The 16,645-nt window shown below is 44.7% G+C and overlaps 1 protein-coding gene across 2 annotated transcripts in view; it reads right to left on the bottom strand.

The window, feature by feature from the left end:
* Positions 1 to 16,645, bottom strand: part of LIMS1 (LIM zinc finger domain containing 1) — a 68,287-nt gene that overhangs the window by 41,771 nt on the left and 9,871 nt on the right. Inside the window, exon 1 of one of the 2 annotated variants that reach the window (XM_066313737.1) lies at positions 170 to 270. The exons of the other annotated variant lie outside the window; for it this stretch is intronic. The gene's annotated coding sequence lies outside the window, so the exon portion shown is untranslated. Of the gene's footprint in view, positions 1 to 169; positions 271 to 16,645 lie in introns of those variants that run through there. 2 annotated transcript variants of the gene reach the window in all.

The raw sequence follows: 16,645 nt of genomic DNA, 5'->3' as shown, positions 1-16,645 counted from the left end.
CAATTGCCAGGAGCTGGTGGAGAAGCCAGACAGTCACACCCTGCAGCTGGCTGCCTCATCACCCCCTGAAATCACCATCTCCGGGGCAAAACAAGCAGAAGGAAATATGTACTCATGCCTCAGCTGTTCCAGTCTGCCAAGGGTGTATACAAGAGATGGCTGAACTGACCTCGAGCTCACCACCAAGTTCCTTTTTCTCCTTCCGACGCTCTTCCTTCCCCCTCCCCACGCACTCCTTCCTCCATCACCTGCAGCCCAGCTGCAAGCAGCTTTAGCCCATGTCTTCCTCTCCCGAGAGCTCTCTCTCCTGGCCACCAAAATGGGAGAAGATGAGTTTGAGGGAGTGGGTAATGAATGCAGCTGCTGCAGCACAAAGACTAGTTGGTGCCATACACAGCATAAGGGAGGAAGATGCAGGAAGTATCCTTCCAGCTCAGCAGCAGTGAGTTGTACCCTCACCATGTTCCCGGACCTCCGGCCGCGGCCGCAGCCGCCCCCGGCCCTGCCCGGCTCTCCCCCGGCTCTCCCCCGGCCCTGCCCCAGCCCTGCCCCAGCCCTGCCCCGGCTCTGCCCCGGCTCTCCCCCGGCCCTGCCCGGCTCTCCCCGGCCCTGCCCCGGCTCTCCCCGGCCCTGCCCCGGCTCTCCCCGGCCCTGCCCCGGCTCTCCCCGGCCCTGCCCCGGCTCTCCCCCGGCTCTCCCCGGCCCTGCCCGGCTCTCCCCGGCCCTGCCCGGCTCTCCCCCGGCCCTGCCCCGGCTCTCCCCCGGCCCTGCCCGGCTCTCCCCGGCTCTCCCCCGGCCCTGCCCCGGCTCTCCCCCGGCCCTGCCCCGGCTCTCCCCCGGCCCTGCCCCGGCTCTCCCCCGGCCCTGCCCCGGCTCTCCCCCGGCCCTGCCCCGGCTATGCCCGGCCCTGCCCCGGCTCTCCCCCGGCTCTCCCCGGCCCTGCCCGGCTCTCCCCGGCCCTGCCCGGCTCTCCCCCGGCCCTGCCCCGGCTCTCCCCCGGCCCTGCCCGGCTCTCCCCGGCTCTCCCCCGGCCCTGCCCCGGCTCTCCCCCGGCCCTGCCCCGGCTCTCCCCCGGCCCTGCCCCGGCTCTCCCCCGGCTCTCCCCCGGCCCTGCCCGGCTCTCCCCCGGCTCTCCCCCGGCTCTCCCCCGGCCCTGCCCGGCTCTCCCCGGCTCTCCCCCGGCCCTGCCCCGGCTCTCCCCCGGCCCTGCCCCGGCTCTCCCCCGGCCCTGCCCGGCTCGCACCGGCAGGCGGAGCCCGAGAGCCGCGGCCGGGCCCGAGCAGCCGCCGCTCCGCACGGCCCCGTCCCGAAGCGCTCCCGCCCCTGCCCGCAGCGCCCTCCCTCCGACACCCCACCCAGCCCACATCGCCAGCGGGGAAAGGCGAAGCCTGCTCAAAAAACGGGGGGAAAAAAGGCCCCAGAGGCCCCTGGGCTTCCCCTGCAGTCCTTACTGTCGGTGTCATCACAGCTGCCGTTCAAGGCAGAGCCCAGGCCACTAAATGCTAACATATGCATACATAACATAAATGCATACATAAATCAGAGCTGGACCTCCAAGATAGACTGACTCAAGTTCGGGTTAAAAGTCCCGTTCAAATAAGAAAATTTTCACTACCAGATTTTTCACTACCATTAATGGTGGTGAAATGTTGGAACAGGTTGCCCACAGAGCTGGTAGCTGCCCTGACCCTGGAAAGATTCGAGGTCAGACTGGACGGGACTCTGAGCAACCTGATGAAGGTGAAGATGTCCCTGCTCATTGCAGGGACATTGGACTAGATAGCGTCTACATGTCCTTTCCACCCCAAATTCTATGGTTCTGTGAAATGGCACCAATTAAAATAGTCTGGTCTCAACTGATGGGAGGACAGACAACCATTCGTCTTCTCTTAAACTCACTGCAATATTTAAACACAACTCTTTAAAAAGGGTTACTGCTACACCTGAGCCAGGTGTGAAGCGATGCCCTAGGATGAGCCACACTGCTCATTTGAGGGCCTCTTGCTAGGAAGTGATGGGAAACACAAGCTTCACCACTAGACACGCTCTCCTCACTGCACATCCTCTCCCAGACAGTGACAGTGAGATTTCCTGGATCAGTGGCAGAGCTGACTGGAGCAGGAGCCGACTGCAGGGACCCAAGTGCCAGCCACAAGCAGATGGCACACCTGGAACTGCAGGACTGGAGTTGCAGCAGCTGATCAGAAGAAGTATTTGATGTCGGGAGCTGTCAAAAGCTTCCACTCCTCTAAAATGGTTATGAGTAACAGAAGAAAGGCTTGACCTTTCCACAAGAGTACTGCTGTTAGGAAGTAAGACATCCCTGCCATTCTTCCCACCTCCTCGTCTGCTGTGCCCATGACAGGGGAAGACAAACAGGATGGCTACATAATGCCCAGCACAACTGGATGGTTCCTTGCAGCTGATGTGCAGGGAGATGCGCACACCCTGTTGCATGGACAGCACAGCCATGGGTCAAACTGACACAGTCATCAAAGGAATGTCAGGGCACGAGTCCCTTTTCAGGATCTCTGACTACAACTACCTAAATCGCTGTACCTGTCTCCTTTCTGACACAAGAGCACACTGGAGGAGGAAATGCTGCTTTAGAGAAAAAAGTGATTTTAATCCCTAGGTAGGGCTATCATATCCCTTCTATTTCACTTTCACAGACTACATATGCACTAAAATACCATCAAAATAGATGTACCATCCATGAATACAACCCCTGTTCCTAGGTTTCAGTAAAGAAGCACGCACCAGCCAGTACATTTCCAGTCTTCTTCAAGTGCTTTGTTGCTTTAACAAGGCCTCTCTGTTATCCTCCTTTGGCAGAACAATGACTCTCAGGCTTTTTCAGTAATAAATAGAGTCTCTTCAAAATAATCTAGGTCAATCTTTCTGTGCATATTTAATGCACAACATTTCCAAAATAAGATCTGTTTTTCTCTGCAGGCACATCATAAAAGATAAGGCATTTTAATAATCTTCCAAATGGTCCAGCCCATGGTGATTTGAATTCTCTTTTGTGAGCACCACTCTTTTAGTTTCTTTTCATGAAATTTCAACTTCTTGAATGTGGAGCCTCTTTTCAGACTGCCAAGATAATTCTTAATTCACCTTCTGTATCCTTAAAGGGTTCCTCCAAGTCAAGGACGTCCACAAACTTGGTAAGCCAACTTTCAGCAGCAGCATCCAAGTCACTGATCAAGTTATTAAAGGCAAGTGGTAAAGGAGAGAATTCCTGCAAGGCGGGATCAGGCAGGCTCTGTTTAGGGGGGGTCCTGTTAGTGGCTCTGTGTCAAAACATCAGTTCCTGTCCAAATGCTTCTTTTCACACAGCTGCACACCTCCCTTCCTGCAATTTCACCTAGACTGTTATTTCCAAACTGCAATATGCTTCTCTTGAAACCAAGCACTGAGTCCAAACTAATACACCTTGCAAGGGGATGATGAAGGAACAGGAGGAGGTACCAGCATCATTTATGTGAATGGTCCACAACAACAAGAACAGCAAGAGTGACAAGTGGATACACAGAAGAGATTTGCAAAGTTTATGCTCCAACAAAGTCAATCACCATTACTCGAATTCTATAGCCTCTTTCTCGTTTGCTTATGAAATTTTGTGCAAGACAACATCAGCAGATACAACTAATTTATTTCCTCCTTTTTGTTTATAAGGCATGCTCATCTGCCAGACCTGGAAAATCAGCTGCTTTGAATGACTTTTTTCTTCGAATCCATGTGGCTCTTTTAATGTTGTATTATTCAGTAAGCACTTATATATTGACTGTTAGTTGCATGCATGACTTGCTAGGGTTCAAAATTAGGCTGAGCTTTAATTTTCCAGCAGCCTGTTTTTGCCACCATTCTCAAATATAAATACTGCGGTCAATCTTCTGGATGTCTTCTGGGGCCTCTTACACGAGCTCTGAAAAAACATCCCTAATAGGCCTAACAGCAGTCTCTGAATCATCCAGTACTACTGCTGGCATAATGTGCACAGTATTAAGCCAAAATATTAGAGAAATCATACCACACTATGTTTGACATTAATGTTACGAAAAGCATTCTTCCTCATCATTACTAATGTATATTATTATCTTTAAGGATTAAACAGGAACAGTGGCAGCCAAGGGAAAACAAACAACATGCAACCAGAAAGGTCATGCCTGTGGAATAGTACAAAAGGACCAAAAAGACAAATCTCTTGTGAGAAATTCTTTACACATTTCACCCTGGATCTGGCTCCATTCAGCTCCAGGGTTTCATTAATATTCTCCCTTTTCCCTGGGGTAATGTGAAAGAGGAAATGAGATAACGCCCAATCCGTCCTTGTTACAGGCTCCAGCCCTTTGAACAGCACTCAGCAGTCACACTGACTAACACCATCGGTAGCTGCTTTCCTCCCAAACTCGCTGGCAGGGGCCCAGAGATCTCGCCTCCCAGGCGTGCTGCCACCAACCCCAGGCCAGCTGGCCACCGGCGGCCACGCTGCTTCCCTTCTGTCACACCTCCCTTCTGCTACTCACTGTTTCACCCATCAGGAATCAGGAATATCAATTACTCCTTTCCCCCTTTCCTCCCAATGATACCAAGTAACTTGTGCTTGGCATTGTCTCACCAGGACATTGCAAGGGCTTGCCCCATTCCCCAGCCATCACAAAATGCAGGCAGAGGCTTGGCTTGTGAAGGAAGCCCTGTATCCATAGCACCAGCAGACATTAACTTTGTCCTTGAATCTCAGAGCCAACTCAGGATTCTCTGGATGAAGGATCAGCCAAGGTAATGACTGTCTGGACTTGCCCACCTGGTCAGGGCTGAACCACAGGGCAGAGGAGAGAGTTGGGGCATAAATGCCTGCCTCAACCTGAGTGAAAATGCACTGCAAACACTGGATTTCATTCAAGCCCAGTTTATTTAATGCTCAAACTAAGAAGCTGCACAGAATCATGTTATCTATGGCAACCCTCCATGCAGCTAACTTCTGGACTACTGATCAATTGTAGCACTAAAAAAAGTTCATTAAGCAGTTTTACATTTAAGAACACTGTTAGAGGAATAAATGCAGGCATCAGCAGAGGGAAAAACAAGTTATTACATACCAGACCAGTGAAGATGAGCTCAGTGAAACAACTTAATTGTTTGGCGGGGAAAACACAGTGAGTCACCTTTTAAAATTTCAAGTGTTCTCAGTACAACCTTTCACAAGACTCCAAAGTACTTTATAGACTCAGAAAGACTCTGCAGGCTCTCCTATTCAAAAACCCCACCTGTGAATAAGTATTTTGATTATCGGACTTCCTTCACAATATCAGCTGGGTCCCAGTTTGAAGAAATGTGTGTTCCAACATGAAACTGCCTTCAAGTTTTTTATTACATCCTGGTTGGTCTATTTGCATATTTCTCAAGAAACAGTGATTATTATCACCTATGTGTGGCACTGAACTTCCATGCTCACCATTCTCCCTCCCACCTCACCCACCATGCTGCTCTCCTCTCTTGCCCTTCTCCCAGTCTATTTTGGGAGACAGAGAAAATGAACAGTGTAAGGACTTGTATAAGAATTCATCTACTCCAAGCAGAAGGATTTTATAAGGAACTAGAAATGTAGGCAATATTTCTTTCTGAAGGTCAAAATAGCCTGAAGTACTTTTATTCAGACAGCCTTCCTAGTCCAAGTCTGCCTTGTGTATCACTGCAGTAAACCTCAAGAACTACTCCACCCTCTCACGTCAAGAGCAGTGAGGTCATGGATCTGCAGAAATCACCCTTGTATATCACCCAGTTCCCCTTCTGTCACCCAGAGAGATTGCCAGTCCTTGCACACCCTCCCCTCCTTCCTCAGCACTCTCCTCTTCCCTCACAAGTGACTTACCCAGGGACTTTCCATATGGGTGCTTTTCCAGCAGCGCAGCAGGAAGGTGCAGCATTGTGTGCAGCAACACAGAGGCACAAGTGTGTACTCCCTGTTGTACAGACCAAAAAGCTACCACTCAGAAGATAAAACCAAAACAACTCATCTGTAATTATTCACCATAAAAGTCTTGTCTTTGACCTTACAAACATAAACTTTGGCATAACTACTACCAGGAACTGTGAAGAATTCCAGTTTTTAGGAAGTCAATGCACATATTGCACATATTTTAAACCTCTTGCTATTAATTCTGCTTTATGTGACAGTGGCTATGCAATAACCTTCCAAGCTGTCACCAGCATTTTGTTCTTTTTTTTTTCTGAAAAATAGGGACACTTTACAGCAAAGCAGAAAACTCTTATCTGCAAGATAAACTAAGGTAATAATCCATTCTGCTCACTGTAACAAAGCAAATCATAAAGGGAGAACAATAATACTTTTATTATAAGTCACATTCGATCATCCTACTGCTTTGTACTGAATAATAAATTATAACTAATTAATTTAACATCAACACCTTTTTGCTTGCAATTCCACCTGTGTGGAATATTAGATGTGCTGTAATTTCAGAATTGTATTCTTCCTGCAGCTTTACGTGATTTTGCTTATTTTAGGCAGGAAGAAGGGGTTATCAAAGCAGTCTGTCATTCCCCAGATGACCAACTACCTTACCTATCAGTCCTCCACTGGCTACTTCCCTCTGCTATGTGTAGATCTGACTCTACAGTGTTTAAGGATCTCACGGTCCTTACACTATTTGTCCTCAAGCAGTCCTGTCAGACAAGGTGCTGTGGAACTCAGCTGGCAGCTCTGGAGCTGGGACAGAAGCAACATCACTTATCAAAGACTTGGGATCAGGAGATGGTGCAGCACAGGGAACCAAATTCTGCTCTGGACTTGCATCCTTGCCTCAGACCACATGAAGTCTGGAGATACACTCTAGCAGGCTGCTTAGTTTAAAATGAAGAGAAAAGAAATGGAGCAGTTTAACTTGCGCAAAAGGGAAAAATTTCAGGGCTCTCAAGCAAAGCCCTCAGCAGCAGCACAGTCCCACCTCAACTCTGGATTTGCAGCCTTTTCGCTGGCTGGGCTGAGGGTCTCTGGCATTTAAGAGCCAGATTTGAAATCAGTGGCTGGAGACACAGCTAGACAGGGGATGTCCATCTGTCTGTCTGTCCCACTCCTTTTCCTGTGTTTTTTACATTAGGCAGTCTGAAGAAGGGGAATTGCTTCCCTTGCACCAGCAGCCCACTTGGGTGCTACTGTGGTGGCCATCAGGACAAATTCATGTTCACAATTCCACACAGAGTGATGACACAGATTCACCTGAAGATTGCTCATCTGTCATGGGGAGCAAGACCAGAGCTCCTGCAGCCCACCAGAGGCCATCCTCCAAAACACTTTGGCAGGCTCCTGCATTTTCATTTCTGGAGAGGGCAGGGAAGCATTTCTCTAAGAAAAAAGGAGTGGCAGGACAGAAGGAATCCAGGCCCGGAGGCACAGTGGGGTGGATCAGTGGGAACACTGTTCCAATCACTCCATCTCCATATTTGCTACACTCTGCCAACCCTGACAATTATGGTACCGCAGTTGCTACCCCTTGGCCTCAGTCACCCCTCTGGCTGGCTGTGCCCCTTTCCCTTTCCTTCCCTTAACTGTCCTCAGTAAATAGTGCATCAGAAACAGGCATTTCACTTTAGGAGAAGAAAACAGCTCTTTTGCCTGCACTGGGAAACCAGCCAGTTCCCATTCAAATCAAAGGGAAGGGATCACGTGGATGCATTTCAATTAATTGCACTGGTGAGGCAGGCTGCAAACAGGCTTCCCTTTTAGCCAGACCCCTTCATTTATGTCTTTTGGGGAGGTGGTGGTGTATTCAGCCAAATTACCTGGTGGATTCATCCCATTGCACAGTGTCTGAAAGCTTGGAGGAGGCTGTATTTGCAGAAGGCTGAATTTAGCAGGGCCATAATCTGGTGGCAAATAAGGGGAAAAAAGAAAACTGATTTTACATCTGCTAGACCTGTGGCCTCCAAACTGTTTTGATTGCGTACTTCTATCAGTAAAAAAATGTTAAGCTCATATCCCCAGTACAGGTACATTTATTTACTTATAAATTATGTGCGTGCAGTTCCAACACTACACAAGGAGACTGCAGAGGTTGAAGAGGTGGTTACAGAACCTGTGATCTGCTCACTGGCATTGGCCATCACACAGGCCAATACCACCATCAAATACTCCGGGGGACCTTCAGGTAGCATCAGTCTTAGGAAGGCAAAAGAAAACAAAAGGAAACATAACCAAAAGAAAAACAACACAAAGCTTCTTGGGAGCAAGAGTGTGTGGTATTTCTCAATTTTTTTCTTCCCTTAAAAGTAATTTTTAAAGCCTCTGTGTACACACACCCTTCATGAAAGAATGTGAGGAAGGAGCATTCACAAAGATTCTAAAGTCAACCTAAATATGGGTCACATATGTGTCATGCATATAAACAATCATGTTCAGATAAATAATTACTATCATGGTTTACCCTTAACGACCAGTTAAAAACAGAGGTCTGAAGTCAGTACTAACCTGCAGTGGGATTTTGGCACATCATTCGTGCTTCCTCTGACAACAGGCATTCCCATTTCAATTTCCGTTTACTTCTAACTGCTATAAAAATAGCAAGTCATCAAGTAATGATGAAGCACATCAAATACTCAGCACATAAATAAGTAAAAAGATCAACAACATCAGGTGTGAGGCAAGGTACAGGTAATTTTTATTTGTATGGAAAATAGGGCAAACTTAGAAAAAAAAGAGCAGTAACAGAACTAGTATTATATGCCTATTTTTCCCCCTAATTAATTCCCTTATGGTAAGTCACATGCTTACATCAATGATAGCAACAGATAAGGAAAATATAAGTCCTAGACAGAGATGTGCTTTAACCTGGAACTTCCACAGACACTCAAATCTTATGAACTGATTTGAAAACAGTGCTGCCATATAGCTCGAAAAAGCCTGATGCACATCTTTCAGAATAACCCTCCCCAGCCTCATTTGAGCATAAGACTTAGCAGAAGAAATGGAAATTCCCAGATGTTGTGTCTGACAAAAAGTAAAAGTGAATTTTGTGTACTAGATATCCCAAAAGAAATGTTACTTGCAAAATTGACTTTCCTTCTTTCTAAGTAATCTGCAAGCATGCCAAGCTATTTTGAACACAGCCCATAACAAAATTCATTCAGGACAGCAAAATGTGCCAGCCTAAACCACCTTTATTTTATTACCATTTTTAGATCATGGTAATGCCAGTAACATACAACTACTAATCCTGATGAATTAGGAGAGTACCAAATTAAATTTGAAGTTTTTTGCTTGTCTATCACAGTCCTTTTTTGGTAGCTCTGATCTGCTACTGAAAAACGAGGCATCAGTCCAACATAAAGACTAAGCCTGAGGGAAAAAAAAGGTCTTTGAATATTACTCAAAAAAACCAGTAGTTCTTTTGACAGAAAGAAAAAGAGGAAGAAAAGCATTTTCATTTGAAAGCACATATGGAAAAACAATTTGGGTTCCTTCAGATTTGGGGGGGAAAATGCAGAGGAAGTTTTTATTAAAAAAAAACCTGAAACAGCCCACAACAACCACACTCAGCAGCCAGGAGCTCAGCTCCTCACATCCCCACAGCATCTCTTGGGTGCCCTGCTCCAGAGACCACCCCATCACTGCCATACTGTGAAATGTGAGTGGGGACAACCAGCAGCAAAGTGGAGGTTTTTTGTCATTTTTAGCTCCCCCATAACTGTGAACATGCAACCCAGGAAGAGACAGTTGGCCAGACTGGGGCCAAAAAACCCACCAATTCATGCCGGTGTCTGCAACTACTAGAGGTTTAAAACACAAGATTTTCCACCTCAACATGATCAGAGAGCAAGCCAGGAATGGTATACAGATTTGTTGTTGTTTGTTTGGGAAAAAGAAAGCTTAAAAACAAACACACACAACCAGCAAACAAAACAAAGGAAGCCTTTGCTTTCCCAAAAGTATTGCTCTCAAGAGCATCAGCAATGAGGCACTCTTGAACTAGCATTTCATCTCCTACCTTATGAGGGAAGAACAGCCCCTGTTGTTCCTTAGTGGTATCTGGTTTCTGAATCCTTTGTTTTTATACTCTGACTTCCAGGTTGATTGGACTGATAATTCTGTGTTCGGGAAGGTTCCTTTGAACAGTCAAAGCATACATTAATGATTGGCTTGACAATAAAGCAAGCTCCTCCCTGATTAGAGGCTGTTGCTTTGAGCCCCAAAGGAGGTTCTCCTCCAGCTCCTGTCCAGAAGGTGACAGCAGCATAGCACAGTCCACCCCAGGAACATTCACCCCTCCCTTTGGGTAGATACGTGCCAATTGGTGTGGTTGGCCTGTCTTAATTCCTTAAAATTTAACCAAACCATGCATTTCTATTGTACTTCATCCACAGACAAATAACATATTTATTAAGATCTCCCTAGCTGAAAGGAATTCGGTGAGAAATCCTGTGGCTGTTCTGACAACAAAAAAAATTTATCTTCATTTCTCTTTCTTCCCTTTTGCCTCTTCCAGTATATAGTTGCTGTTCCATGGTTTCCTGGCACCAGTGAATAAAGCTGAGGGCTGATATAATTTTTATTTTTTTTAATATCTTTTGACATTTATAGGCTGAAAGTCAGGGACACAAAAAAAGGCAGAATTTAAAGGAATTTTGAGCACTTTGAGCATTTTTTTGAGAAAATCTGCTTTAATTTCAAGTTTTAGGTACAGAATAGTTCAGGGTTATTTAAATCTGGATAATTAAAAAGCTGTTTTTCTGTAATGAATCCAGGAAGAGAAGGCACTGGATTACAAGTTCTATTTTGGGAACCACTAAACATCTGAAGCTGATCTCATTCATGTCAGCAGAAGTTCAGAAATATTTCCCTAACCATTTTTTGAAGGTGCTCCCCTGAGTCTCACTTTCATTTCACATATTGTATTTCATATAATACTGGTGTATGTCATCCTCTCCAGTTTTATTAATCTTGAATTCATTTACTGGAATTCTTGTGCTTTCCTTTAAGCATCTACTCTTAACCACTAATAAATCTGGAACATATTGGGACTTGGTGAGATGTTGGACTTTCCAGGATGAAACTCTATTGTTTCCCATTATGGGCTGTGGCTTCCAAAATACTAGTTATGGTAATTCCCTTCCCCTCCCTCCCACCATCCATCATCTGAAGTCCTCTCTTACTGCATCAGCTTTTTCTACCCAGACTGTCTCTGCCTATTGCTGTTTTTGTCTCCACTTCCTGCTGTGGGAAGGACGGGATCCCTGCAAATCCCATCTGAACTGCTTCATCTGCAATGACTGCAAATAACTGTAAATGGCACAGACCAGCCAGAGGCCCAGCCTGAAAACTAAAATTTAAAATAAAAGTACGTGCCTGACATTGCATCTTTTACTGATTTTTTGTTTTCACCTTTTTTGTTGTTGTTGGTTTTCTCTTTTTGTTTCATTTTAAGTAGTTACATGGGTAGTGTCTTTTCACATTTCTCTAACTGCCCCCACCCTTAATTTGAAAGTCAACACTTAGCAATGAATGTGTCCCTTAAATCACAGAATCATGGAATTCTTAAGGTTGGAAGGGGCCTCTGGAGATCATTTTGTCTGACCCCCTACCAAGACAGGGTCAGCAAGAGCCAGTGGCACAGGAATGTGTCAAGGTGGGTTTTGAATGTCTCCTGAGACAGAGGTAAATTCTACAGCCTCCCTGGGCAGCCTGTTCCAGTGCTCTGGAAACAGAAACTCTGCTACCCTGACCAGATATTTTTAAAAAAGTTATAAAACATACCACCATGAATGTTCCAACAGCTGGCATAAATTCTGTGCTGTGTGCTCTGCCCAATTAAACACAGACATCATTTGTCCCTGTGTCTGACCATGTTTGTCCCACCAAGTGGCATCATGCATAAGTGTAAGCCCAGCCCCAAGCTGCACTTAAACTTACCAGTGTGCCCCTGAAAACTACCAACATTTTTATCTGTCAGAAAGTGGGATAGGAATAAGAGTTCCTTATAGTCAAATGAAATCTGCCAGTATTGTCAACTGGAATATCTAAAAGTGCTAACCCCTTCTAAAAAGCCTATTGCAGCAAAATAATCCTTCTCATTTTATTGGTTTTCAGCAATCATTGTAATTAAAGCACACTCCCTTCCCTTTGACTTTTGGGGTGCTACAATACTGCAGTGTGAAAGCAAAAGTAGTCCAATCACCTGTTTAATATCACATTTACTTGATACTGCAATGGCAGCAAATCTGTTCAAACTAACATTACCTTGCAACTATCCTCTTCAGAAATTTGGTTTTCCAGAAGCATTTATAAAGAAGATAATAATATGTATCTCTGAGCAGCTCTACCAAATGCTCAGCACTCAGCAGAAATCACCAGCATAAAAGAATTAGAAATAAAAAACCACCAAAAACCAAAACAAAGAACACTCATAGACTGTGATTTCAACTTAATGGGTAAATCATTACAGCTGTCCAAAATCAAATCTAGTTCATAGGGAAGAGGGGGATGATATCAAACTAACAGAAACATCATTAAACCCCAATGCGCTGTTCTTAATGTTACTGAAAAACACTTGTATATTTAGGTATATATATACACAAGTGTGTATATATATATATATATATATACACACAAGTATAGGTATATATATACACAAGTATACATACTTATACACTTGTATAACAAGTATAAAATACTTGCAGACTAAGGCAAGAAACATTGCGCAAGCAGTATAAATTTTTAGAAACTACCTTAGAAACCCCAGTGACTTAGATATTATCTTCGACTTCCTTCTTTAACCTCTTCAGTACTGAACTGCCCAGCCACAGGCGATTCAAAGCCCCACAGCTTGTGGGATGCATCCTAAGTTACTAAAATCCTCTTGCCCAAGCTGATGTATAAATGTCAACTTCCCTGTTGCTCTTTTATCCACGTGCAACATTCACTAACCACTGCTACAAGGCACAGCACTTCTCCCCTGCTCTCTCTTTCCTGAATGGGTGTTCTCACTTTGTCAAAATTTAACTAGTGCAGAACACCACCAGCCTGAGAGTGGACCCATGTGTCCCCAAGGCAGAGCCCAGCTCTCAGGCAGGTCACCAGGAGCCCCACAACCCACAGTTCCATAGACACCAATCCCACTCCAAACCTTACCCACCTGCAGCAGTAACTCCACTGCCAGACCAGAGCTCAGCTCCGTTTCATGAACACAACTCACTCGCTGTAAAATTCACACCTCAGAGGGGTGTGACTGAGGACTCACAAAAGCCCCTGTGAACAGGAACCTCCTCCTTGCTTACCCATCCATAACCACTTTGTTGGCACCAAAGAGCAACATTCAGGCCACCACCAAGTGGCTACTGGGCTAAAAATGTAAATTAAACTATACCAGTTAGCAGTACACTGGGTTAATACACAACTTCTTAACACTTCACTGCATAAGACTGAAACCAGAGGGTCATTTGGCCTCTGCTCCTACGAGCAAGCAGACCTGTGGTGACAGTGACCTGCTCTGCTCTTCAGATTTTTGTTTTCTTTCACACTTTTACATTTGCATGGCCATTTGCCAAACTATGAGAACCCAACTGCAGCAAAAAAAAAAAGGCATCAAAGAGATCTGTTGAAAAATGCTGTAAGTAAAACTACAAGGTCTCATATATACACACACACACATATATTGTATAATGATCTTTTTAAATTAAATTCAGGTCATTTGTATTAAAAAAAGCTGAAACAGACCTAGTATTTATAAAAACAAGATATAAAGTATACAAACCTTTGCCAGGTATCAAATCCAGCGTACAATAACTTCAATTGAAGGCATTTATCAACAGGCACAAGGATGTGACACTGGCCAGGCATAGTGGACCCCTCTGCCTAATAACCAGATGCTCTTCTTTAAATATGAGAAATCAGAGATCAGGAAAATATCCTCTTCTTACAAGGCTGACCTTACTGTACCATCCACACAGAGCTAATTCAGAACAGTGATGGTTTTGTCCCTATACCTCAGACAAAGCAGCAAGGTTTCAAAGCTGACACAACTAGTTTCCAAGTATTAGCAGGTATGTTGTCTTATTTGACCACTGATGTTCCACTTACGGACCCTTTAGACTAAATCAAGCCCCATTAAAGAGGGCAGTGGAATTTCAACTGGCTTTGAGGAAAATTGGTTTAGACTTGCTCTCCTAAATGTACTACTTTAACTAACCTCTAGAATTTGCATGTTATCAGAAACATTAAACAGTGAGAAGCCAAACATACGGTCCTTTCTTCGTCCCTAACAACATGCTGAAGATAATCAAACCGGTGTAGAATTCTCCATTTATATGCATACAGTCTTGAGGAACTGTCACAAAGTTTCATTAATCTATTTTCTATCGAAGTCAGTAACACACCCCTGAAGATTTGAAAGAAACTTGATTGTGAGTAAGGGGTCATGCAGGCAGTACCTGTGTAGAAACTCTAGTGAAGCAAGCAGTAGCACCCTGGCTAGCTAGCTAGAACTGAGCTCAGTTTGGCTCTTCATAAGTACTGAATAGGCCAACAATCCCTGACTTCAGCAGTTTCCTCTTGTCTCCCCCCCGTACGTAAGTTATGAGTGCAATAGGTTCACAGCACAGCATTGTGCCTCTGTGATGAAGAGAAAGCCTCTGTTGTAGTGTGGGCTGATGAAGCACTGAAGATGGGTGTCCTCTGTAAAAGCACACATTTTATAGCACAGAAAATGTGTTATTTACAGAAGCAAAGAAACAGGATACACCTGAGTTACTAGGAAATCAAACATCATAGTATGCCATGACAAGGTAATAAAAAAATGATAAGGTAGATAAGAAAAAAACTCTTCCGGTTCTGAGGGAAGACAGGAGAGGCAGAGTTACCAGCTGGTGAGGTGGCCAGGAGGGCTCCCACACCCGTGTTATTACATAGGCTGCCAAGTATTGCCTTGTGTTTGGATGCTCCCAGATGCCGCTGCTTGTTTCTCTCAACTCCTTTGTAACTTAAATGGAGCAAACTTTGCATGTTTGCACAAGCCCATGAGGACAGACATGGCAGGAAGGTCTGTAACCTTTACCACCCATCGAGCAACCATTTGGGACCCCTCCCCTGGCTGAGCTGTGCCATGCCACAGCATCAGCTTCTCCCTCCCTTTGCAGCATCCTAACGAGGGGCAGGCGCAACTTCCCAGCATCCAGGACAAAAATGTCCAACATTTGTGGAGGAGACAGGCAGAAACAAAGCACCCCTTGCCACAGTGCTTTTGGTGCCACACCATCATCTGCTGAGGGTTGAAATTTTTAATTCCTGATGGTGCATTTCTTGCCTTAGAAGAAAGACTTCAGAAGTGTTCATTTATATGCCTGACTAGGCAATTGCTAGTAATAATTTGGAGACAACACCTATTGCAACATTTGCCTGTACACAATGAACAGAATTAAAAATTTATGGCAGAATCACTTTAAAAAAACCCACCAACAACTGTATTTTCTCTTGCCACTCTTCTTACCTGTGTGGTTGGCTTGAATATTTTACTTGCCAGACAGATGTATATTACAAAAAAGCTTATAAAGAGAATACAGAACACAAACACACTCAACCCTCACATAAGCCACAAACTGTGGGGGTGAACCCAGATCCTGCTAACTGAGGACATGTTTTGCACTTGAGTTCTTGGCTTCAAGAACTTGGTCTAAATTAAAATCTAAACTCATAACTTGACCTGAGTGAACTCAGGAATTTAACTTCAGGGCTCTGCATGAGCAGGACTGTATTGTCTTCAGACTAAATAAATTAATTTGATTATTTTTGCTTAGATACATTTCACTATCAATTTCTGAAAAGCAAGTACGTCCTTTCTAAACATTTTTAATGTTCACTTTAAGATACGAATACTTGAAACAAATATGATCTTCTTGTCCTCCCTGACTTCTCTTAACATCATAAGGAAAAAAGCATAGGAAAAAGTTTTCAGTAAATGCAATTCTGTTAATGCCCTTGCCACACTTCCATTCGACCACTAATTCAGCACCAAAAGATGAAATATTGGATACTGACAGCACCAACACTTTTACCTTATTAAACTTTAAATCAACATGAACTTCATAAGACATCTCTACAGTAGAAAGAAAAGTTGTTTTTTTAAACTATGCATTTCTTTACAATAATTCAGGTAGACCCTGCCTTCCTTGCATCTCCAAGAACAGCTCCAAGAATATTACTATTCAAACCATGAACACAGAACTGATATATTATTCTTTCCAAGCTGAAAAATCTTTTGACTTGCAACTAAGGCCCTGCTCATTTTGCCTTTACTTTCATGACAAGGGATTAATGATAGGTTAAAAAATCTGGACTCAGCAGCTTTTCACTATATTCCCCTCCTACTGTGGCAGGGACAACTAGCAAATACCTGGCAATGCAAACCTCAATATACAAGAGAAAATACTCAGTATATAAGAGAAAAATCCTCTACTTGAAATTTGTATCATCAAGACCCTTCATGCTTACACATGCTGGACACTAGAAGACAGCTTTAAGCGGTGCAGTTCCTCCTCTGGGAGAACACAGCCCTTTTTCCCACAGAAAACCTCCCACGCCACATTACCACCGCCTCAGCCGCCCTAGTGATGACTGTGATGGCTGCAGCTGCTC

Source organism: Sylvia atricapilla, chromosome 2, assembly GCF_009819655.1.
Source record: "Sylvia atricapilla isolate bSylAtr1 chromosome 2, bSylAtr1.pri, whole genome shotgun sequence".
NCBI classification, from domain to species: Eukaryota; Metazoa; Chordata; class Aves; order Passeriformes; family Sylviidae; genus Sylvia; species Sylvia atricapilla.
Note: the sequence above shows the minus strand (reverse complement) of the source record. Positions and strands in the feature narration are given on the sequence as shown.